The sequence below is a fragment of the Lagopus muta genome, chromosome 13, assembly GCF_023343835.1.
Source record: "Lagopus muta isolate bLagMut1 chromosome 13, bLagMut1 primary, whole genome shotgun sequence".
In the NCBI taxonomy this organism is placed as follows: domain Eukaryota; kingdom Metazoa; phylum Chordata; class Aves; order Galliformes; family Phasianidae; genus Lagopus; species Lagopus muta.
Genome location: NC_064445.1, coordinates 14,822,420 through 14,847,016, shown reverse-complemented (window position 1 = coordinate 14,847,016; position 24,597 = coordinate 14,822,420). Strand labels below are relative to the sequence as shown.

Below are 24,597 nucleotides of genomic sequence, written 5' to 3'. Positions count from 1 at the left end.
TCTCCTGCATGTTTCCCTAGATACATTTTTCACAAGTTCTTATTTCTCTTGGAAAAAAAAAAAATGAAAGAAACAAACAACTTATTTTAAGAAAGATCATTCTTTTATTATTTTTGTGATTGGTTTCTAATTTCAATTTTTTTTCTGAAAAAATATTCTCTCTTAGTGACTTATTTCATGTCATACACGGGCAATAAAGCACCCACTTTAACCTAATATCTTTGCACTTAAAGACAAGAATTACCTCTCATAGGTATCTTTCCACAGACGATAAATGGCAATGGGTTTCACTATGTTGACACTTCAGCTATCTTCAGAATTATATTTTTCAAGACTATATCATCACTCTTCCCCTCTCACCAACTTCTCTCTTTGAAGTGTGGCAAATCTTTTTATTCCTTGAAGCGTGATCTTCCATTTTAATAAAGAGTAAAACTATGTGTCCTAGGTGATCAATTTGCAAAGTGACCTAAAATTCTATTGAATTAAGCTTTTATGACATATTCTTTTCTCATTCGGTCTTTGAGAAGGTTTCATCCTCTGACCCAGCAAAAAATACAAAATCACAATATTTATTCCAATTCCTCCCACTTCAACTACTAAACAAAACAACTGTCACTCCCACAAACTTATAATTAGTTCTCTATTTTCAACTCAATCTCTTGCTCATGTCTTGTCTACTGCTTTGATAGATAGATAATAACAGAATTTTAATACAGGTGATACTTTCTCTTGCACTGAGGAATGGTAGAGTACAGATGAAACTCTTGTGTTAGTTTTATATGAAATCAATATGTCAATTAAAAAGAAAATATATGCATGGAGGCCTGGCTTAAAATTCATTTTCAGCACAGAGGGTTGATATCAGAAACACTGATCTGAATGCAACACGGTTTTAAGCAGCTTTAACACATTCAGATTATCTATCCAATGTACTTACTGAAGCCTCACAGTCCTGACAGACTCATAAGCCTTCAAAAGAAATATGACCACCAAAATGCACCCTTGAACTTGGGAGGGCAATGTGCAGTAGATCATTTTAATAGTGATTTGAGAGTCGATGTCTTCTGGTATTTTAATAATGCCAGCTAGTGTTATAGTAAAAATAATGTGCTTGAACTTTGGAAAATGCAGTTAAACTTGTGTAGCACCTTCCAGATTTTTTTCCCATCTACCTAAAGCCTATTATATGATATTATATGAGATGGTTGATTATTTCTTGATTCTATTTTATAAAATTAAGACAGTTCTTTGCAGAGTAGGGTGAAAAATATTAATTCCCAGAGTTTTCAAAATCTAGGTTTTTTTTTTTTTGTTTTTTTTTTAAAGTATTCTAGTTACTTTTTGCTTTCATTATACTTGGAGACTTAAAAACCAGATATTTCCTAATCAGAGCAGAACTACCCTTTCAAGCTTGACCCTCCAAATCTTGACTTCCAAATCAGGTCTGTCTTGTAGGAAGAAAACAACACTTCCACATCAGAAAGCAAGCAGAACAGCACATAAACAGGGAAATAATTCTGCAGCTGTATTTCCTACACCTGTACTCTCAGCCTTCTGATGGTGGATCCCTTTGGCATCTCCTGCTCCATGGGGCACATTACACAAGGCAGGGGCTGGGCTGCATTGTGAGCGGCACTGGGCTGCATGCATCCCATGGAGTGGACATGCCTGGGTTAAGGGCTACTGGTACTGCATTGAATATATTATACAGAGAACTTTGAAATCTCTGAAGAGCAAGCTATGAAACAATTACTATCAAATAAACAGTCTTTCTAAAGGCATGCTAACGAAGAAATGTTCATTTCACAAGAAAAATTATGCCAGCTACCTTTTTCTTTCTTGGTACTAGTACATTTCCATTTTCCAAAGAACACTTCTCATAGAAGTTACAAACCTGATTAAAAGTATAGACTACCTGTAGGTAAGTTTTTCCAGTGCCTACCTTATTATCACTGTTATCTCTGCCCTAAATTTGTCAATCTTCAGCTTTCACTTATCAGATGTCTTTTAGTATATATTTTTAAATCCTTCTCTGCTAGATTGAAGGTACATCTGTTATGCATTTTCTACTACACTGACATTTAGGAAAATTCTGATCAACATCTTGTATTTGATAAACACTTCAAGATTTAGCTTCTTGAAATTTTTCTCTATGAATTGCATTTTCTCCTTAATCATTTAAGTTTCTCTATTCTTTAACATTCGTCTTCAATTATGGACACCAGAAATGAATACAGAGCTGGCAACAGTACTGACAGAGAATTCAAATAAGAATAAAAAGTTACTACAAACCTGAAAGAGAAGATGCCTCTGTTTAAGAACCACTGTCACTAGAAACTCAAATACACAATAGTAAAAGTTCTGTCCCACTATTTATTCCATGTGTAGATACGTATCATCTTATTATAAGCAGCATCCTACACTATGGAGGTATTTAACAATATTTCTTTGATGACTTCTACCCAGTGCCACTAGTTCACTAATTCAATGAGACCACAGCAAAGGCTAAAACCCCGAACTGGGTGAATACAGAGATTAAAGTCTTCCCAATACTCACTGGTAGTTCATCACTACTCTTTCAAGGACATCATTTAGGATGGCAGCTGATTAACTCCTTATTAGTACAGCTTAAATCACATGGCATTCACTGTATTCAAAATTCAATACTTTTAAGGTACCTTCCTAGAAGTGCTTTTCATGGGAGTAAGGAAGGATGTCCTCAATTCCAATCCTTTCTTAGCTTATTTTCAAGCACTTTGGCTTCTTGTTAAATGACATTACAGTGTATTTAATTTTCTTTGTGGCTACTTCCCTCATTTATTCCTCCTGTACACATTTTAAAACAACGTGTTTTAACAATGAAGTTTAGATGAATTTACTTCATTCAAGGCCACCTAATGCTAATTACTAGGGTGAATCAGCTGAAATAAATTTGTTTACTAGTTTCAAATGGAATAAATTGGCTGGCCATGGCTTTTGGATCACTCTCCAGGTCAACTAAGTAAAGCAATAGACTATTTTATACACAGAGACAATCTAAACTGAAGTGCTTTGAAGTCAGTTATGCACAACACCTGAAGAGCGATGCACTACATGTTGATTAAGTCTATATTTAAGTCTACATATTTATTTCTTAAGCAGAAAGAAAAAAATGTGCAAGTGAAAGTAAATGAAGAATCAGTGACTAAAGCAAGGTAGCATTTTGATTTATAAGGACAAAGGGCAACTTTCTGTCAACAGAAGTGTACACACAAACACACGAGGAATGTAATTCACTGTCCTGAAGTGAATTGTCACCATTTTACCATTTCACTGTCATCTTTCAATCATCCATAAACTCTCTGGGGACCTGTAAATAACAGCAAACCATATTCTGTTCATGTCATTTTAGAGAGAGATTGATGTACACTCTCCTGATCTAAATACATAGCAAAGATGTCACAAACCTTTGTGAGGCCACAATTTTTTTAAAAACTAGTATAGAAACAGTGCTGTAATCCTTCAGAATTACACTGAACTCTATAGTCTATTATTACAGTAATTTTTCAATACAATAACCCATCCCTACTTTTAAAGCACAGTTGTACTCGGAAGACCATAACAGGCCTCAGATAATAGAAATAATGCTGGTAATTGTAATCCTTCTGACATGATCTTGCCTAGCACTAGCCAGAGTATCCTCCCATTAACTTTCCATTATACTTAGCATCATTTTTGCAGCTGCTATGCTATTTCTCTCAGTATGTCTCACTGAAAAAAAAATAGCATCTATATTTTATAGTAAGAGATCACCTAAACATCCAAAGAAAAAGAGCACGCTATACTCTAATTTACCTGTCAACAGGGATTATATGTGCAGAACAGTAGGAATGTATAGTTCCACATTAAAGAAAATGACTTGAACCCTCTAATTAGGAAGATGACAAGCAAGATAGGAAAAAACACAGAAATGAATCATTCACAGCCAAGGGAACCATGCAGCTGACCTCTTGGATTTCTATCAGCCAGCAGAGCGAAGAAGCCAAATAAAAAAATTTCCTCAAAAACAGACACTGAATGAGTTTTCTTGTTTTATTTTCATCCCTTGGTAATTGATTAAGTAAATTGTTACCTAGTTTCACGATGATAGTTTATAATCAGTAGTACTACTGACTCACTTGAAAGTGCTCATCAATAGAACGAATTCCTTCAGCGCTCCTTGTGTTACTTTCATCTACCACTAAAAAATAATGCCTTTTTCCTGGTGGTGATTTAATTAGTAGAGCTCAGAAATGCTGTTTTTCATATTCTAATCCACTTCTTGTAACTCAAAATATTTTTTAAATAGTTGATGTTGATTGGTGAGTACGTTTCTTAAATAACACTTATGTGCCATGCGTAATGATCTAATGATAGATAGAAAAGAAATGAACATAATTTAATTTTAAAACAAACACTTTTTAACAGTCTGAATGGGACTTTGAGTAGCTTACAAGATTACGTTTTCAAACATTAGCAAAAAATACTAAATGGAACTTTAGCTGCTGATGTGTTTTCACCATCATTAGCTGTTGAAATGCAGCTAATTAAAATCCAGTTATATTGAGAGGTGATGGGCGTAGCTTCTTCCTTCTTTTTCTCACATTGAATCTTCCTTTAATTCATTTTATTGATGTGAAATATTTCCAGTTTTGCTGGTTACAGAAAGAAGCTATAAGATTAGGAGTGAAAACCGTTTTGTAGAATGAGAGGTTCAGTCAAAAATGTTTAGCCAAGACTCTCAAATTCGTTTTTACAACCTCTTTGTATGGCTCGTTCAAGCTAGTAGCCCACTGTTCAGAACAAACATGTCATGAAAACTCACATGGCCTCACTGGCTTAGGGAACAATCACTTTTTACACCAGCTGAAAAGCAGAAATATGCAAATATTTATATAAAACTAAATTACGTAGAAATCATTGTTGTAATTATAATTTAAGAACAGAATTTGAAAATACAATCTTTCTAAAGGAATAAGTTGTATTTTTTCTGTCCATCTCCTAGGAAAGACTGAGTTGGTCTATTTAAATTTTACCTTATTTACCAGACTTAAGATGAACCGTGTTAAGGACACATCGTTTTTAACATGTACAATCTCAGCCAAATTGATGTCCTCCTCCTTTTCCTACAAGATGTTCCATACCACAGGCTCTAATAGAAATATGAATTAACAAATAATTGATTTTCCTTGGAAGAGACTTCAGGTAGAATGAATTGAGAAATTTAATACACAAAAAGGAGTGTTACACTAAATGCTTAAATAAAAAACAACACGCATCAAATTCTTCCCCTACATCTTGACTCAGCCAGAGTAAACAGGTATGAGAGAAATAAATTGAGACCCTATATAAGTTTTAGTTTTCCCTCTCTGCCAGTACATAAACATCAAATTTACACTTGAACGTGCAAGTCCCTCACCTCCTGGAACTTATGGACCCATCTTGTGAAGCACTCTCACTAATATTATTTTTAATAAAAAAGATGTTCTTGGATAAAAGGAAAGTCTTTCACAGTGAAAGTGTTGAGGCACCGGAACAGGCTGCCTAGAGGTGATCCTTATGCCCCATCCCTGGAGACTTCCAAGGCTAGACTGGATCAGGCCCTGGGCAGAGTGACCTAGCTGTGGTGTCCCTGTTCATCGCAGGGGAGTTGGACTGGATGGCCTTTAAAGATACCATCCAACTCTAAGGATTCTATGATTCTTTGATTCTATTCTATGATTCTTCATGAATTTTCTGATGGAACAAGCTTGGAAGAATTCATCAGTGCAGAAAAGGTTCAGGATATTATACAGAAGGAACTTAAGGTCCATAAAGGCTTAAATAGTACAGACAAAACAAAGTTCAGTAGTGCAAGAAAGGTAAGGCTAGAGAATTGGAAACTACCAACAAAAGCATCAGCAAGATTTGAAAGAACATGAAATGGAAAATACAAAAGAATAAAAATCTTTAGGTACTAGCTGGTTAGGAATGAGATGAGCAAATGCAGTCAGTGAGACTTGACTGAAAGAAGCTCGGTACACAGAAAAGTATTAGCAAGCCATACTCTTGGGTATAATTCATCATACGTATTCAAGGAACAGTGCTGAAAGGAGTAGCAGCCTGAAACTAGATTCAGAGGGAAGTAGGTTCCCCAAATAATCAAGAAAGTAGATCCTTTGCATGAGCAAAGATGACCAGACTCTCTAATTTCTACTCGAGCAAAATTGAAGCCAAGAGAGAGACACAGATTGACTTTGAAGACGATTTCAAATCCCACAGTAGATACGCAAAGCATAGCTGGGTTTCAGATGAGTTCAGGAGATATCTTTTTACAAGGTTTCATTTCTTGTAACGTTTTCTGTCTCTACTTACGGGAATGAAAAATAATTGCCTTTGAGATAAATACTTGTAGATACAGAGCACGGAACTGCAGAGTTTTGTTAGCTGTTTACACCAACTAGAGTATAAAGCAATTTCTATCTTCAAACCATGAACTTAGGAGACCTTATTTTTCTTTACACTTACTATGTTGTTTTTACAACACATCTAAGTTCTAAATTACAACAACAAAGAAGCCCATTGCTGTATCTTCTTATTACACCCAATTATAGAACCAGAGTTGCTTTGTTAAGGTATTCATTAACCTTTTCAGAACTTATAATAGGAAATCTAATCAAATAGAGGTGGTAGGGTGCATTCTTAAATGAGAACAGTTGTCATGTATAGTAAATTTTAATACCCTGACTGTTCTTAAATTAGCTAGTTTTATTAAATTCTATGAGGTGAATTTCTTTTAATCAGCACTAACTGTACAAAACAGAAATTATTCTGCACTGTAAAAATAACATATGTGTCTGGAAGGTGTGTTTCAGACTATTTTGATTTTTTTTCAAATTAGAAGTGTAATATTTATTAATTTATTATTGTTTTTTAAATTTTGTGCCAGGTGAATTTGCATTCTTGTAGAAATCACACAAAATTATAAATAGACCTAATTCATTTCTTCAGTATTCTAGAAATACAGAACATGCTTTAAAACAAGTAGTGACTGAAACTGTGAACAGTTTATAGAATAATTTTATCAAGTTACCTTATGATATTATTTTTATAAATAGTCCCTGTGAGAGCAGACTATGCATGAGGTGAAGCCACCTGGGGATGTGTTGCACTGTGGCCTATAAACCTAGGCAAAGCCTCCAGTGAAAGTCTAGGTAAGAAAGCCAATGAAGCTGCTCTTTGAGAGATATGGATGAACACAACAGCTAATTAGATCGGTTTCATGAAACCTGGGACATCTGGGATCTAGTCCCTGTTCTAATGAAAATTTTAATGTTCTGTATGAAATGATACAGCTTCAGAAGGAAAGATGAAGAGACCTCATAACACTTTACTGACTGACATATTAGCAACTTACTTGGGATAAAAAAGGAATTGCCTTTGTTCTGAAGGAAGTTTAGTGGATTTGAGCCCACATCTCTTATTTACCATAGGTATAATGTAACTGCCAGAAAGTATTTATTAAATGTAGATCCTCATTATGATTCTAGCCTTTGGTTTTTACTTAGCTTGAAAATCAACATAGTTTCCTTCAGTCTTATTTTTTTTTTTTTGTCACTTGTCCAAATATTCTGCTGAGCACACGAGATTTTTCTTTCCTAAAACTGCTTCAACTACCCTAGATAATGTTTTTATTTATTTGTTTATTTATTTAGGCATCATTGCAATCTTAATGATCTATTCAAGAGCACTTGGTGCTCCTCCTCCCCTACACCTACATATTCCTGAATGTAGGAAGACATACGTGAGGCAGTTTTAGGACATTGGGCTCTATCAGACCAAACATTCCATCTACTATACAGCTGTTTTGGGGTGTTTTTTTTTTTTTTTTTTTTTTTCCTCCTCAGAGATGCCCTATTCTGCCTGGTTTCCTCATGTCCATGCTTCACGGGGTGGTTACTGATTTCAGTGGTATGGAAATTGCTTGCTGTTCACATTTGATTCTCAATCCTATTTGGAAGTTGTACAGTGACATTTAGCAACATCATACAACTGTGTTCTGCTGCACAGAATCAAACTAGTTTGAAAACAACTATGGTGGCACATAGAATACCTAACCAGATGAAAATTTTTCAGTGCTGCTATGCTAATTTAATACTGTACACTAGCAATGAGCTCACTGCTTTTTGAAGCAGCAACACTGCGTGAAAATGCAGTTTTATAGCTTACAATACCAACAGTTAAAAGCCACAACTAGAGCTCTACATGCACTGTTGTTTAGGTACAAGAAAATAAATGGAGAGCTTTATGAAATACGTAACACTTACCATAGGTTTGGTGAGTTGGTTTCTACCCCTTATATCAAATCCTTACAACTTGTCTCAATGATAACAGCCAGTTAATCATCACTAATTGTTCAAGGGATTATTTCCCATACATAATTACAGTTTTTGGTTCACTGATTTCCTGTAAAATATTGGCCTATAAAAGCCCCTGTTAACTTGACCTTGCTTGTAAAATACGTTATGAAATGACTAAAGCTATTAGTGAGGAAAACTAAAGGCCAATGTGTGAAGGACAGGGACATCTTTCTCCACATTTAAATAACTCCAGTACTAGATTAGAGTGTATATGAAGCCAAGGTCAAATAATTAATGCTTATTCTTACAAGCAATTTCCTTGGGTTACTAAGTATTAGCAATTCTGGAGCTGAACGAACAAACTTGATTAGAATTATAAAATTTCAATCAAAATAAAAGATTCATGGAAGCAAACAATGCGTTGTAATTTGTGTTTGTACTATGTAATTCCTATGCTGAAGTTGACAATGAGATCACAGACTAAGACTCTACTGAAAAATTCAGATATTCAGGAAGCTGTTGAACAGCTAGGAAGTGAAAGTGTGCAATACAAAGTAAAGGAATATATAATATACATCTATTATACATTCCTTAGAACTATTTACTTGTAAAAAGCTTTCAGTTTAGATACTTGCAGTAGATGTGCTGTATAAACCTACTACACTAACACTTGAAAATGTAGCAAGATGATGAAATCTCAAGAGTTCTTGGGTTTAATATCTATTCTCCAATCTTCATAGAAGTAATCGAGTGCCAATCTCAAAGGTTTTTGGAAAGAAAAAAAAAATATTGGTGTGTTCCCCCCTCCCAAAACAAATACATAGCTTATCAGGTGCAGAAATTATTTCCTGGACAGAACTGCATACCCTAACAAAACACACACAACAGATGTGTTGGAGCATGCAAAATTCTCACTAGATAATACAACAACATCTTTTCAATATGAAGGTGGCCAGATACTTGAACAATGATTCAGAGATCTGGTGGAACTTCCATCATTGGAATTATTTGAAACAATTGTACAAGCCGTTGAGCCAACACAGAGCCAAAAATGCTGTACAGTGAATACGAAGCAGAACTGAGGATAACAAGGTCTCTTCCAAACAGAATCTTCTGGGGACTATTTTACTAACCTACTGCAAATGAGTAGATGTTACCACCCAGGATGTTGCTATTCTTGTAACTTGTTAGCGAGCAGTTTTTGAATTAATTTCTTGGTGACATTAAGTTTCAAGAGTGCTACTAGTATGGTGACAAGAATACATCAATATTTTTCCAACGTCAGCTCCTAAAATGCAACAATATTTGTTAATAATAATTTTCAAAACTGACAGCATGTGCTCACTTCATTTGCTTTCAATAATGTGACTGTTATTCCTCTGCCATCAAGATCACTTCAAAGAACCTGTGCAACTATAGAACAAAGGAATTTAGGCAAACCTACCATGACATTTCCACCAGCAAACCCTCCCAGTACATTTCACTATATACAGTCCTGGTGCTGTATTATTGCTTGTTAGGATTCAGATTTTGATGCAGATTTAAGCATTCATGGAGACTAGAAAAAATATTTAGAAAGAAATTATAATAGAGGACAAAAAAATGAAAGAACATCCGGAATGTAACCCTAATGCATGACCCTGAAATGAATCAAAGATAGAAAAATGTCATGAAGCAAAAAGGAAAAGCATTGTTTACATTGGTATGGTTTCCAATCATTTTCATTTTACATGTAGTTCTGTTACTTCAAATATAGAGCCTCTGGGCAAAGAAAAAGCACTGCTCAAAGCATTCTTCTTTTCCCTTGTTCTCCCAAAGAAGAGACAACAGACTCTTTGACTACATCCTCCACGGAACAAATGTTCTGCAGTGTTCAACACCATCAAAAAGAAAACGAAAGACAAAGGTGAAATCCTTTCCTTTCAGTGCAGTTGAGCAGCAGCCTTACTTGTAGAAGTTGTCAATTTCTCTCCATCTCACAGTGCTCTCTGCTTACCCCTGACCTATCACTCCCTTGCATCCAAAAGCTGCATTTCCAATCCCCAGTGTTTTATAGCACTCCTTACTATCTCACACTCTTCTCTGAAATAAAGGCAGACTGAACATTCAGAGTGAGCTCATGTGTAGAAGGAAACAGTTCAGTGCTGTCTTGAGTCTTCTTACACAAAGAATTGCTATTTTTTGACTCCTGTAGTTGAAAAACTGAAAGGAGAAATTTTTCTACATAGATCACATTGTTTCTTTAAGAAATGTTTCAAGCTGAATTAAAAATGCTAAATAATGCAAAGCCTGTCTTTGGCAACAGCTCAAGGGATAAAAAGAGGTTTAAAAACAGCAAGGCTTTCTTTAAAAAAAAAAATAATAATTAAAGAAAGCACGATACACTTGGAGAGACTTAGGGATCATCTTTTAGAACAGAAAAGTCATAAAAAACAATGACAGTCCACAGTTCTGCTGTTAATCATGATGTAGAATGAAGAATTCAAAGGACAACATTTGAATGCGTTTTTGACATAGATATCTGTAAATATGTGCTAACAGAACATCTTATAAGAATTAGTACACAGCAGTATAATCCAGGTTAATCTTAGAGACTGTCATGAAAATTAATTTGTATTCATGAAGTAATTCAGAGTTAAAAACATTAATAGCTGATGTAATTAGTTTATTCCATGTGTTCAGTAAATGTTCATCTACTCATCTGAAAAGTGTAACACAAACAGTCTTAGCATCAAAAATGATCTCACACTAGTAGTGTATATACATATATATATATATATGTATAGTAGTATATATACATATATATATATGTAGATGGCCCAAAAAGTAATGCCTTCTATTTATTTTCATGGAAACTACAGCAGCTGCAAAGAGCATAACAACACTATCACTATGGATAGAGCAAATTCATAGCTACAATACACTCTTTTTCAGCACAGTCATCACCATAAGCTATGCATTTTTGCCAGTGATGAACAGCAGTCTGCATACCACATTCATAACTACATATCTGTTGCAAAAAAACCAACCAAACAAACTTGTTTTACAGGTCCCTGTCACCACTGCTGAAATGCACCACCTACCTCCTCACTGTGCTCACATCCACTCGTTCAGCAATCATTGATGAATGTCAATGGCTGCCATTTCTTCCACACGTAGGAATTCAGTTCCACCCCTTTGCTTCATATGTCTGTCCATATCAGATGCCATTCTGTCAGACTGCCCCTCTGCTGCCATCTGTCACATGGCCACACAACATAATGGAACAGTGGTGGGAAGGTTCAACCTCTACTGCCATCCCATCAACATCCGCCTCTGACATTGTGGGCCTACATCATAGAACAGGAGCAACACTCTCAGAGCAGCCCTTGTAATCCCTACTCCTTTTTCCCCCTCTGCCTCTCCTAGAAAAAAAAAAAATTAAATGCTTCACAGTAAATTGTTCATTTCTGCTTTCCCACTCACATGGCTCTGAACACATCACAGAGCTTATTTCAGCTCATACCCATCTGTGTGAAAAGTAGACTACTCACAGTACTGCAAGAGGCAAAATTTACCGGTAGACATATGTGAAAGGGTGTTTTTCTCCGTAAATCAGGTATTTGCAAGTCAGCAACAGCAGTAGGAGAACTGTCAATAAAATTATTTAGGAAACGGCTTAAGTCAGAGCCAGCAGATCGCAGTAATGGTTTTCACATTTGTGATAACTGAGTGAAGTTAAATGCAGAAGCTGAAGAGATGCTTATGGAGCATAAGCATAAGTTGGTACAAGATTAGGTTTTTATTACTTTTTTTAAAACCAGCTTCACACGAAGTTTCTATCTTCAATGAAAGGCTGGAGCCAACATACATTGTCATGGATCAAATGTGCTACTTTAAGAGGCCATAGAAGTGAGAAGCTGAAGAGAGAACTACTACCCTTAAAAATTAGGCAGGAGGGCTTGCTAAGCCAAAGGTACAGACTGATTATATCGTTTGCCTGGCATCTTCTCAAAAGGATGGCTTCTCACCAGCCACAACTATCTCACTGGAGAGAGGCTGGGACTTTCTTTTGACAAGAGCCAGGGTGCTATGCTGCACTGCATATGGATATGTGACTGGATATGTAACTGCTTCCTGGCAACAGGCAGCAAACACCTGTTCAAGGCAATATGTGCAAGGAGTGGATATAAAATCTCACTTCCCAGTGTCTGGTAAAGATTCCAAGTACCTATCTCTATATCCAAATACCTAGTTCTGCTGGCACTGAAGAGCTCATCCCATGTAACAGATCAGCATTGCTTTGCAGGACAAAAAAGAATGCATACACAAAAGAATAATTAGTGTATATTTCCTGTTGCTTAGTTTCACTAGGACATTAGTAGATGCTAAAAAAAACAAAATGCAAAATTATTGGAAACAGATACCTATATTTTTTCCCCATAGAATGACATACCAAGGAAAAAGTACCAACTAGTTTGATTTAGTTAATCTACTCCCCCGTTTTCTAAAAATTGGAAGATAAAAATTGGAAGAAACAGAACTATAAATTTGCAGAGCTCTGTCTACATGATCTGCAGTCAGAAGTCATTTTGCATCCACCTTTTAAGATTCACATACACACATTTTAAATATGCTCTCAGGCAGAATTTCACACAATTATAGAAATGCTGATAGATGTAGAAGAGAAAAAGTCATCATTCTGTCCTCAGATGTTCTTGCTCCCTTCCTTCTGGAGAAGATAAGAAATTCATCAGCACTATCAAAGAGAATCGCTTGTCCACAAGGATGGACGTGGAAGTTACTTTATGCAGCATTAAAATGATAAGAAATTTCTTGAATTCCAACCACAAGTGAATGAAACACCTGACCACTGTCATATTAACCACCACTCTTTGGAATTTAAACACAGTTATTTCATCATCATTTGAATTTGTTTCTCACAGTCCTCTTCTACAGGACTGAATTCTAATCCTCATTATTTTTCAGTGGAACATACTTGGAAAAAGGAATACTACAATAATACAGGATAATCTTAACGTTGATATATTGGTATAGCAGATGGATTAGAGTGTTCATAAGTAAATTAAGCTTTATTACTTTTTCTTTGTATTTGCTTACAGCATAACTGTGATTTCATAACAATAATTCCTCTGGCTAAATGCACTTTTTAATTAGCTGATCTGCAGTGATACAAAGAAATGTAATATCTGTGACAAGAGTGGTATCCAATTGCTCATGTAACTCAGTATCTGCATTGTTGCTAGGGAATATGTTTGCATCTCATCTGTTTTCCACCATTTTAAGGCTACTCCTAATGTTATTATTAAGGTTACCATGTACTTCAGGTGACAACAGGTTTATTTGCAGTTCAATTATTTATAGATAAACCATGCAGAACTCTTTGCCAACCAAGCTAAGTTATAAAAGCAGGCTGGTCTGAATTTTGAAGTGCCCCACTGAAAACTGTGTCTCTCTTACCTAACAGCTATGCTTCTAACATAAGCACCTCCTAGAAGAGGTCAGATTGTACACTGAAAGCATACTAGAACTGTTTACCCTATTGTTTTAAGATTTTTATGTAGAATTTGAGAGGGTTTTTTGGTTTCATTTTGCAAAATGAGTCTTTGCTTTAGACTGCTGACCTGCCTCCGCAGCTTCAGAAGAGAGACTAGAAGCATGACCTTAACCCAAATGTTATAAGACTAACCGCACTTGCTTCATTACTTTTTGAAAACCTGTCCAAATATCAAACTAGAAGAATGTGAGAGAGCTGAGCTCTTCAGAACACTGAGTTGCATCTGTCCTGAAAACGCAGACCAAGAACTACAAGCAACCTAGAATTTTTAGTCTTGCAACGAAATGGTATTCACAGAAGTTTAATTTTGACAAAAAGTTATAAATGTGAGAACTTATGAAATTGAATTATTTTCTTCAGGCTGAGTTTCTTCTAATTCTCACAGTTGTACCTTTTGGCAGAAGCCATGCAGATTGCTAGTGGCATTTTGTTTATAAGCAACAAGAACCAAAACTGCAGAACAACTTCAAATTGAAGAAGCCTCTGCAGAAGTAAACAGTTATCTTAAAAGAATTATTTCATGCAAAGGTAATAAATCTAGCAAACAGAGAAGAAAAATAAAACAATAAATGAGCCATGAGCACATGAAGTAATAAAAATTTAGCTGAGCTGCCATCTAAGGCAGAAAAATAACTAATTACTGTGGATGAGAAAAAACACTAAAAAAACAGAGTTTCATCTGCTGATGGATGGAAAAAACATTTAGGCCTGCTATGCAGAGACTTACATTGCTGGTGATGCACAACTAGGTTGGAACTCGGAATTCTGCATGGGGTTTTCAAATGCTCTTCAAGCTGCTGCTCCATACTTTTATTTTTCCTGTAATCTGTCCTGTGTATTACAATTGAATATGCAACTTCTACATACTGCTGGCACAAGCAGCATGGCAATACCATACACAGCAATGTGTTACAGAAAGCACACTAGAAAAGGAAATTAAATGATCAACAGTATGTTCTAGCACCAGTAACAAAAAGGAAAACTTAGTAATACTACTACCATCAGGAGTAAGTGGTAGGAAATTTAAAATCCATACCTCAGACAATGAAAAGCAGCAACTTCACTTACGCTCCAGAACCGTTGTTTCAGGTATGACAGTGCAGACAGTGCAAAGAACTACTTACTGAAATTCTTAAAGGAGACAGCATAGTGCTAAAGATAAGCATTGACTGAATTTCACGTTGATCATCCATTTACATAAAACACTCATTTTTATTCTCAAGTCAGTGCTTCAAGATGCAGTAATACACAAAGGTGATTGAGCTTTATGCAGAGATCACCTAGATTCTACACCTGCTTTCTAAAAGTTATTTGGTATATAGCTTCTGAAAAGCACTTATTGTTTGCAATCTGATTGATGCACTGAAAATCAAGTTAGTAATGGCTGTAGTAGAATATTTCTTAGAAATACATCCCAATGGTCTGAGAGCTCTTCCTTCTTTCACTTTAGATAAGAGTTTGTTATGTGGACTGACAGACTTCCTAGAGAAAGTAATAGATTGTATCAATAGACAAATATCACTGAAAGCAAAACAATAACAGGATTACTAGATGAGAAAAGTAGTTCTGCTAAAAATTTACTACCAGAATTTCCTATTTTCTGCAAGAAAAGCCACAGTGACTTTCCTTATTCTATTTATTCTACTACAATGAAATAGGGAGAGACAGATGCTAAACCACTCAACCTGTGCCTAGCATTCACTTTTAATGGAACAAACACACAATTTGAGAACACTAGGAAAATGTGAAAATATGGACATTTATGAAAGAAATGACTGAGAACAGGTCTGAGCTTAGAAGAGTTCATCAAAGGATAATCAGTAACACTGAAGAGCGTGTAAATCTGGCAGCAAAGCAGAATCTAGGAAGTAACTCAAAAAGGATGAAGGTAACCTGGAAATACGTTACATATTCTAGGAATGATTATTCTTTGGATGATATTCTACACCTTCCCTCCACCATCACACACAACCTTCCCCCTTTTATTTTTTTCCTCCCTCTTGTGATGCCCTCAAATCAGAATCAGATACTTCTATGGAGAATGAGCTCAGTAATATCAGTGTGAACAAAATAAAACACAAGGGTACACAATGTAAAATAACCTCTGATATTCATTGGGCTAAATTAGATTATCTCACGATGCGACTGTGCCTCAGACTCAGAAAGCTGACACTTAAATCAACAGGAGAAAAATCTTTCTCATGTTACACTATTGCGCTCAGCAGAATTCCGTTATTTGAATTTTAAATAACACTGCCCTATGATATACACAGAGACTTACAGTCACCATTTAAGATAATTAAAGGACAAATGTCATATTCAAGCAGAGCTTTTGTGATTCCAGAGCTCCCATTGTCTCATAAGCCAGAACTTGAAAATATACAGCCTTAACACATTTGTGCACTGAAGTATTACACCATCTAAAAACCATATAAACATTTAACAACACCGACTTTATTCTGCTATCTGCTAGGTAAGAACATCTCACACCTAAGTTAAGTAACTGTCAAATCTTTAAATGCTTCAAAAATCTATTCAATTTAAAATCTGCTTCATCTCTCAAGGCAGCTCCTTCGCCTTATTTGTTTTGGGCTGTGGGATGGGGATATTTAGCGGTGGTTTAAGATTTGTTCCTGTTTGTTTTCAAAGATGAGCATTGAAAATGTTCTATTGTTGCCATTGATGAAGTATCCTCTCTATTTCATTAAAAATTAAATAAAGACCCTGGGGGCTGAAGGAAAATGGATTTTTCATTTTTCTCCCTTTTGCTCTTGAGAATGATTTATGAAGTACAAGTGCATTCATAAACTAGATACTATACCCTGGAGAAAATAAACTAGCTATTATTCAATTGTTAGTGGTTCATATTATAAATGGCCACCACCAATTTTACATTGTTTGTTGAAATCATTTTTAACCAGATAACTCTCACTCAAACCATGAAAGATTGGACAGAAAATGCCCCATTTATCATTCAGATCAAAACCTAAACTCACGTCTCTCTTCCACTGTTATACCCAAAATTATCTTGTCATGTTTTATTTCATTCATTAAACACATTGAAATAATGCAGTCTTAGAAAAGCTGGTCATTCACTTGGCTGTCACACTGAAGGAGCACACCAACTCATACCATCAGTTACATATGTCTCTCCAATTATCCTCCAAAACTATATAACACTCACATTATTTTAACCTGTAAACCGTGAATGAAGGAAACATGAAATAAAGAATAAGGATGGATGTTTAGAGTAACCAAAACAGCATTTGTCAGCAAACCTGACAACTGGTAGAAGAATATTTTGGCTATTTCTAAGACACCTATAAGCTTGTGTAACACAAACTCTCATTCTTCAAAGATTCTCCAAGTCTCTTTGGACAAGTGGACATGAAAATGGTCCAGTTCTCCTTAAACCCTTTCTCACTGTATAAATTCAGAGGCGATCTACACATCAGTTAATTTTCATAAGCCAACCCCAAAAGAAGCTATCAGATACCACCACCTCATAACTGAAGAAATCTAAATAGAGATTGAATAGGGCTTTTGTTTTTGCTACTATCTAAAGTGCAGTCAAGCTAACAAAAGTCTTAGTTTTCTTTCATGGATCCCAGTTTATCAAACACAGGTGAAACTGTAGTTTTAATGATTTAAATCTTAATGAGACCCTAATGTTACCTGACAATGCTCAAACTGCACTGTCTTGTCATTTCAGCTAACACCACTGACAGATAACAGTTACATGTGTATTTAGAGTTCAATTAACAGCCACTGGCAGTAAAACTGCAACGAACTGCATGTAAACACAGTCTCTGCACTGCTACTTTTTCATTCATTCCCAGCTGTAGAGCTTGAGCTGCTGCAGAAAAGCTTTCCTACAGTTTCTACATTCCTACAGTTCACATTCATGCCCTGCATCTCTAAAGCTCAAATAATGATGAGACTAAGTGCATTTAGCACTCCATTTTTTAGGAGACAGCAATGCAGTCTCATCATGTAAATATTTACTAGCTCCAAGAAAATGTACAAGCAGTCTGGATGGGAAAAGCAATGGTACCCAACACAACTTCCCAACCTGGCCCAGGTTAGAGGCACTCTATCTTCCTGACATTGAGGTTTCACTGAGAGAAAGGAAGATGACCTGTCTCAGTCACCAAGGCTCAGGCTTCTTGTTTGGTAAGCTGCGGAACAATTGGCACCTATGAAGAAAAGCCTTTTATTTAATGTAGAGGTCTAAGGACATTCATTTTGCCACATCAGGGAGAAAGTTCAAATGCAATACAATTAGCTGTCTAGAGGAGTCACGTTCTGGATGGGAGTAGAAATTTCAGCAAGAGCCTCTTTCCTCCTATTAACAAGACAAGTCCACTGAGAACCAATCAACCCTGCCACAGCAGAGCCTGCATGAGGACTGTTCAGCCTTAATAGACTGTAAGAAAGTAAATAATGACTTTTTAGTATTCTGAAAGCTCTGTCTAAATCACAGAAGGCCCTAATAGCATAGTTACACACTTAAAAATAATATTCACGTAACACATGATGTTGGGAATGATTCATAGAGTAGGTTTCAAAGTCTTCCCATCCCCCTGCATCACAAAATAGCAAGAAGCTGTTACAGCAAATGATTTTTTGCTTTATGAACATGATAGCTTTTGTTTAGTGCCTCGCCAGTTGGCCTTTAAACAATTACAGAAATAGCAGTTTTAAACTGAGCACTAAATTCAGCTCCGTATTTTAAGAAAGGCAATGAATTTGGTAAGGATGCAAATCACACACCATGCGTTTGTATTTCTTCTTCAGGGAAAGCCTAGAACAACTCCAGACAAAAGTAGTGTGGCTATTTGCACTATTCACATAGAAGAAAGATTCACGTTCTTAAAAGTCCACCCTATTTAGATCTCTTGAGAGCATTTAAGCACTGGCTTGCTAGTGTTCATTCTGCTGAACTTCTTCAGGAGCAGAGCACACACTTTATGAGAAGAGAGAAAATTAAAACATATTTAAGTTACAGTAATGTGAGTATTGCACTTTTGACAATATATATCAACCTAGATTATTTTACAAGTACAAATTTGGTAGCATTCCATGAATTAAAACTGAGTCAAATATTCCAACTTTGGTGGTACAGTAGATTACACTGAACAGCCCATAAAAAAATAAAAGATTAGGAAGTCTACTGTAATACAAGAAAAGGACGAAGAAATACTTGGAAACTGGCTAAAATAATAATATGACTAAATTCAGTGGATTCTTAAAGCAATGAACAGGTATGTCTCAGGATGGCACATACACACTAAGGTACAAGCCAGGCTGGTTTCAGTAGTAGACATACAATATTTAAAATGGATATTATTTGTTAATACTTAATAGCAACTGCTGCATATATACACTACTATCCACATATAGACTACTATTTGTCTATCACAGAATTACAGAATTGTTGGGGTTGGACAGGATCTCTGGAGATCATCCAAGCCCAAACTCTCCAAAGCAGTTACTACAGCAAATTGCACAAGAAAGCATGCAGGTGAGTTTTAAACATCTCCAGAGAAGGAGACTCTACAGCTTCTCTGGGCAGCCAGTTTCAGTGTCCTGTTGAAGTAAAGAAACCTTTTCTCATGTTCATATGGAGTTTCCTATGTTTCAGTTTGGACCCAGTGCCACTTGCTCTGTTGCTGGGCACCACTGAAAAGTGAAAAATGGCTCCATACAACTCACTCCCATCCACCAGGTATTTATAGGCATTGGCAAGATCCCCTCTCAGTCTCCAGGCTGAATTCCCCCACGTCTCTGACCCTTTCCTCATACAAAAGATGCTCCAGGCCCCTTAACACCTTCCAGCTGTTTGTAGAATGATTCCTTAATTTCCTGCTCCTGATCAGGTGGCTGTAGAAAACATCCACAAAGGTGTCATCTGTATTATCTTGCCCCTAAATTCTCACCCATTAGCTCTCTGCTCATTCATCATTCACACTTAGGCAGAGCTTGATACGTTCCAGTTATTCTCTCACATAAAAAGCAACTCCACCATGTTGCCTTCCTGGCCAATCCTTCCTAAAAAGCACATAACCATTCATGGCAACATTCCTGTCACGTGGACTGCTAGGTCTCTGTAATTGCAGTGACACTCTAGCCCTCCAACCACACACAGATCCCTAATTGTTCCTATTTATTCTCTGTGCTGCATGCACTGATATAGAGGCACTTCAAAGAAGAAAAGAGAGCAGAGGGTGCAGGTATAGCTAGAGAGATATAGGAGTATACCTTTACTGTACATCATTTTAAAAGTAAAACCTTCCATGTTCTGTGGCTATTTAATGACTCTTTTCTCCAACTTGAATGCCTTCTCACTTTAATTTAAAGCACTATCATGCTTTATATATAGCAGATGATATTATTGATTTATACTAGTTTATGATTTATATATATATAGTTTACATTTATATATATATTTTGATTTATATTAGTTGATTTCTTAAGGTACACAAGAGGCCGATCGCTGTACTACATGAAATCATTAAGTTTATCAAGATAAGCATATCCATACTAACTATAACTGTGAAGCAATGCATTTCTTTGGAAACGGCTGGGTTATTTTAAATTGAATACTCCATGTTCTTTCAACCTACACTTGACTTATCCCCCCAGTTTAATTTTTCCAGCAGATCTCAACTGAGCTCACTTGTGCTTTTGTGGAGGGGAGGCCACATCTTGACTTTGACATGTTTCTGACATGGCACAGGAGCAATCCCCAGGTACTGTAGTTTAATGATCTTCTCAGATGTCTACTAATAGAACTCTACAGAGTAAAACTGCTCTGCAATTGCAGAAATGCTTCATCACAGAATTAAAAACCAACTCCTCAGGAAAGAAGTATGTGTTTCAATGAAAAAGTACTGCAGCAGAAAACTGAGAAGAAGGTCAGCTTCTGAAATCATCGAGCAGACGATATTTCCTGCAGCTGAGGGCTAGAATTGCTTTCTTAAAAATCCTTTCCAATCCACTTCACATATGCTTATTTTTATTTAAAGCATGGAATGGACAAATTCTTTCTCTGTGATCTCCTAGAATAACACTAAATATTAAAAAAAAAAAACAAAACAAACAAACAAAAAAAAAAACGCAAAAACCAAATCACAATAATCTAGAAAATACAGTTTTCTTCTGATTTTTGCAGTTACAGCGTGATGTTCCAACAGACAGGCACAGAATTCAGTAATATATAGCCACAGCCCATGCACTCCTTCCCACATCCTCCTCTCCTCCCACCAGATTCAGACACTACATTACTTTGGCATTAGACTAGTACTCCTTAAAAGCTGGCTTTCAGCCTGGATTCTGTTGGCAATTAAACCATTACATTGTGTAGATTTATATAAGCCAAACTAGACATAAATGAAAACAAAGCAAACACAAGAAAACCAATAAATCCCACTAGTTGTGTAACTCAAAATAGAATTGCACAATGGCTATTAAAATATTCTGCACCTATTCTGTAAGAGATAACATCTAGTATATCAATGCCTGTTTCATATATACAGGAAGCAACAAAGCTGCAAGAGACGTGGTTTAATCACTCTATAACTTCATTAACTTTCTTAGAAACTACACATGGATGAATTATGCAAAGCAGAATATCACATACCTCAAAAAAAGGTTCTTTTCTCACAGCATTATTAAAAGCTTTAAGCAGTTTTTTTTTAAATAATGATAACTGTCTCAGACTCATTAGTAATTGGATGCCCTGGCCTTTGCATCACCCAGCTAACCACGCAGCACAGATAACGAAGAGGGCCTACCGGGCAGGGTTGGCTGCATCTTCTGACATCTGCTGTCCTTCTCCTCCCAAAACCAAGGAAATCCCTACAGGAGGAAAATTTTGTTCCTCATTAAGAACATCTTCATTAAAAACCACACAAATCAGGGGCTACAGCAGCAAGCAGCCATTTTTAGTCAGACAGCAGAATACCATCCTAATGCGCTGCAGTGCCCTTCTAATTAGTCCAGCTTTGTAACTCAGCTGCAAAGTTTTGCTCCTCAGGTTTCCTTAGAGTCTAATTAGGGTTGTCATCACCCTGCTAATCAACACTAATCACCCTCTAACAAAGAGGCCCCTTGGTGCTGTGAAAGGGCAGGTTTCACTGAACTCTCCCAGCCCAGAACTGCCCTGCATGAGCAGGCATGTCTCTTAAGGGACAAAATGCATCCACAAACCTTCCAAGGCAAAACTCCATCAGGCTCTATATAATAACCATTTTCTGAATGGTAGTTACACAACATAATCATCCATGCTGCACCAAAATTAAATGTACACTCAAAGATTTTCTTTCTTTTCTAAAAGGAATATGAAAGACCAGGGATGCAATTTGATGAGCCACTATGTCCTACCACAGCAGCATCAGTACTAAGAAATTATATCCTAACAGCATCAATAATCACAGCACTAAATCATCACAACTGAAATATTACAAACAGCACGAGCAGTAGTCACCATCTGAGCAACAGCTTGAAGCTGGTTGCATGCAGTGACTATTCAGGGCTGATGGGGCAGAGAAGCCCTGAGCAGTGGCATTGTGTCCTTCTGCATAGGCTGCCCTTGCACTGCCTTCATGTCCTGCTCACAGCTGTGAGCAGTGAGGCAGGCACAGCCCTGTGGAAGTGGGAAGTACACCTCTTTCAGAACCAGCTTATCATCCAACAAGTCCAGATAGATACGAGTATCTGAATGTGTAAGGAGGACTGTGATGATCATGAGGAATATTTCCAGAGTGCAGGAACAGAAAATGATGAAGAGAATGCTCTTGAAAAAATATGGAATTGTATGAGAAAAGAAGCAAAGCTTCAAAAATGAAAATTTAATTGGAGAAAATAAGCAAAGAGTAAGCAGAGTAGATTAAATGAACTAAGAGATAAAGATGAGTGATATCAGGACTTTGCAAGATACCTTAAATGCTGGAATCTGATGCAGTAAAATACTGTGATGGTGCAGAATCATTTAAAGAGAAAAAATAATAATATTGGGAGTTGTGGGAATGGAAGATTTCTCATCAGATCTCTACAAAACAATTGCCAAGCAAGGTGAAAGACAGGAGAAGAAAAAAGAAAAGAATTCACCTTCAGTATGGCATGAAAATCAAAAGGCTTAGCTAAAATATATAGGAAAGAAAAGCAGGTAGTACATGAAGTCTGGAAAAGTAAACAAAACAAAACAAAAAACAACAGCCCCAAAAAACAACCAGTGCAGCCATTGGTGGAAATCAGGAAATAGGTAACAGAAAAATTCAAGGAAAACATGAGAAGACCAATTCTGAGAACAAGATATGTAGCCACACATTTCCTTTTGAATGGTTCCTTTCCTCTCCTCTCCTCTCCTCTCCTCTCCTCTCCTCTCCTCTCCTCCATTTTCAAATAGCCTGGCAGTAAGGTCTCCAAGTGGAGAACAGGCCTGACTTACACAAAAAAACTGATTCATCTTTTGGAGCCTCTCAATTTTTTTCCCCCTAATATCTCAAAAATTACATTTCTGCATTAAAATATATCATCAGTATCTATCTGATGATGTCTTATATCTTATCGGTCTTTATCTCAGTTTAATTCAGGCAGATGCAGGGAAAGCAATACCTTATCAATAAAGAATATTATATCTATATGCAACCTCCATCTCCCTTCTCCATTTCATTTGTTAGAGTGAGAATTTTTGTGCTGTACTCTGCAAATACATGCACTATTATAACAAATTAGCTCTTTCCACATTCTTTTCAGGGTAACACAAGTCTACTGTCTCTGCGGATACATTATGAAATGATTGATATTGAAGAAGCATTTCCTTGTACTTTTGAATGTTTCAATGATAGAAAAATAAATGGAGTTTGGAAAATTCCATCCTTTTTACTCTCTCCTCCTACTGTGGGGACGTCATTTTTTTTTTAAATTAAAAAAAAGAAAAAGCGATCACATTTCAACCATTATTGTTCTCACTGAAATTATAAAGCAACACTAAGTATATCCCTTTGACAGACATATATGAGCACCTACTCACTAGTGTACTGCTAAAAAATAAATGATTATACACACTGAAGTGATTGAGCCAATGATTCTAATGCAAGGAGAAAACCTTGATTAATAACAAGTGCCACTAAGAGAACAGATTGTTTTATGAGGAATGAATCACAAAGGAAGTTGCAATACGACATGTTCTTGTTCATTGGCTGAGAATTGGAAAGGAAAAAAATAAAAATACAAATGCTTAAAGATCAGTAACATTTTGCTAGAAAGATTTCTAGAATAAATTTATGGAATAAACTTCTCCTCTCTTTTCCTCCAGTTCACAGTCTGTGAATGATCTTCTATACTCAGCACCATGCTGCTGCTTTCATGGTTTGTACTTAATGCACAAGAACCTAAAAACGACATAAGGTGATTGATCACAAAGTAAAAACAGTTTTCATTTTAAGTTTGCATGCCAGTTCTGTAAATTAAATATCATACAGAATCATGGAATGGTAGAGGTTGGAAGAGACCGCTCGATCCACCTGGTCTGCTCCAACTCCTGCTCCAGCAGTGCCACCCAGAGCAGGGTGCCCAGAATTATATACAGATGCTTCTGACCATCTCCCAGAAGGGAGAACAGCACAGTCTCTCCGAGCAACCTGTGCCAGTGCTGTATCACCCATATAGAATTGC

At 36.4% G+C, this 24,597-nt stretch overlaps 1 protein-coding gene across 4 annotated transcripts in view; it reads right to left on the bottom strand.

Annotated features, from left to right (window-relative positions):
• Positions 1–24,597, bottom strand: part of TENM1 (teneurin transmembrane protein 1) — a 537,663-nt gene that overhangs the window by 450,054 nt on the left and 63,012 nt on the right. Inside the window, exon 1 of one of the 4 annotated variants that reach the window (XM_048959378.1) lies at positions 21,714–21,779. The exons of 2 other annotated variants lie outside the window; for them this stretch is intronic. The gene's annotated coding sequence lies outside the window, so the exon portion shown is untranslated. Of the gene's footprint in view, positions 1–11,443; positions 11,765–21,713; positions 21,780–24,597 lie in introns of those variants that run through there. One more of the 4 variants, XM_048959376.1, reaches the window with a different exon arrangement.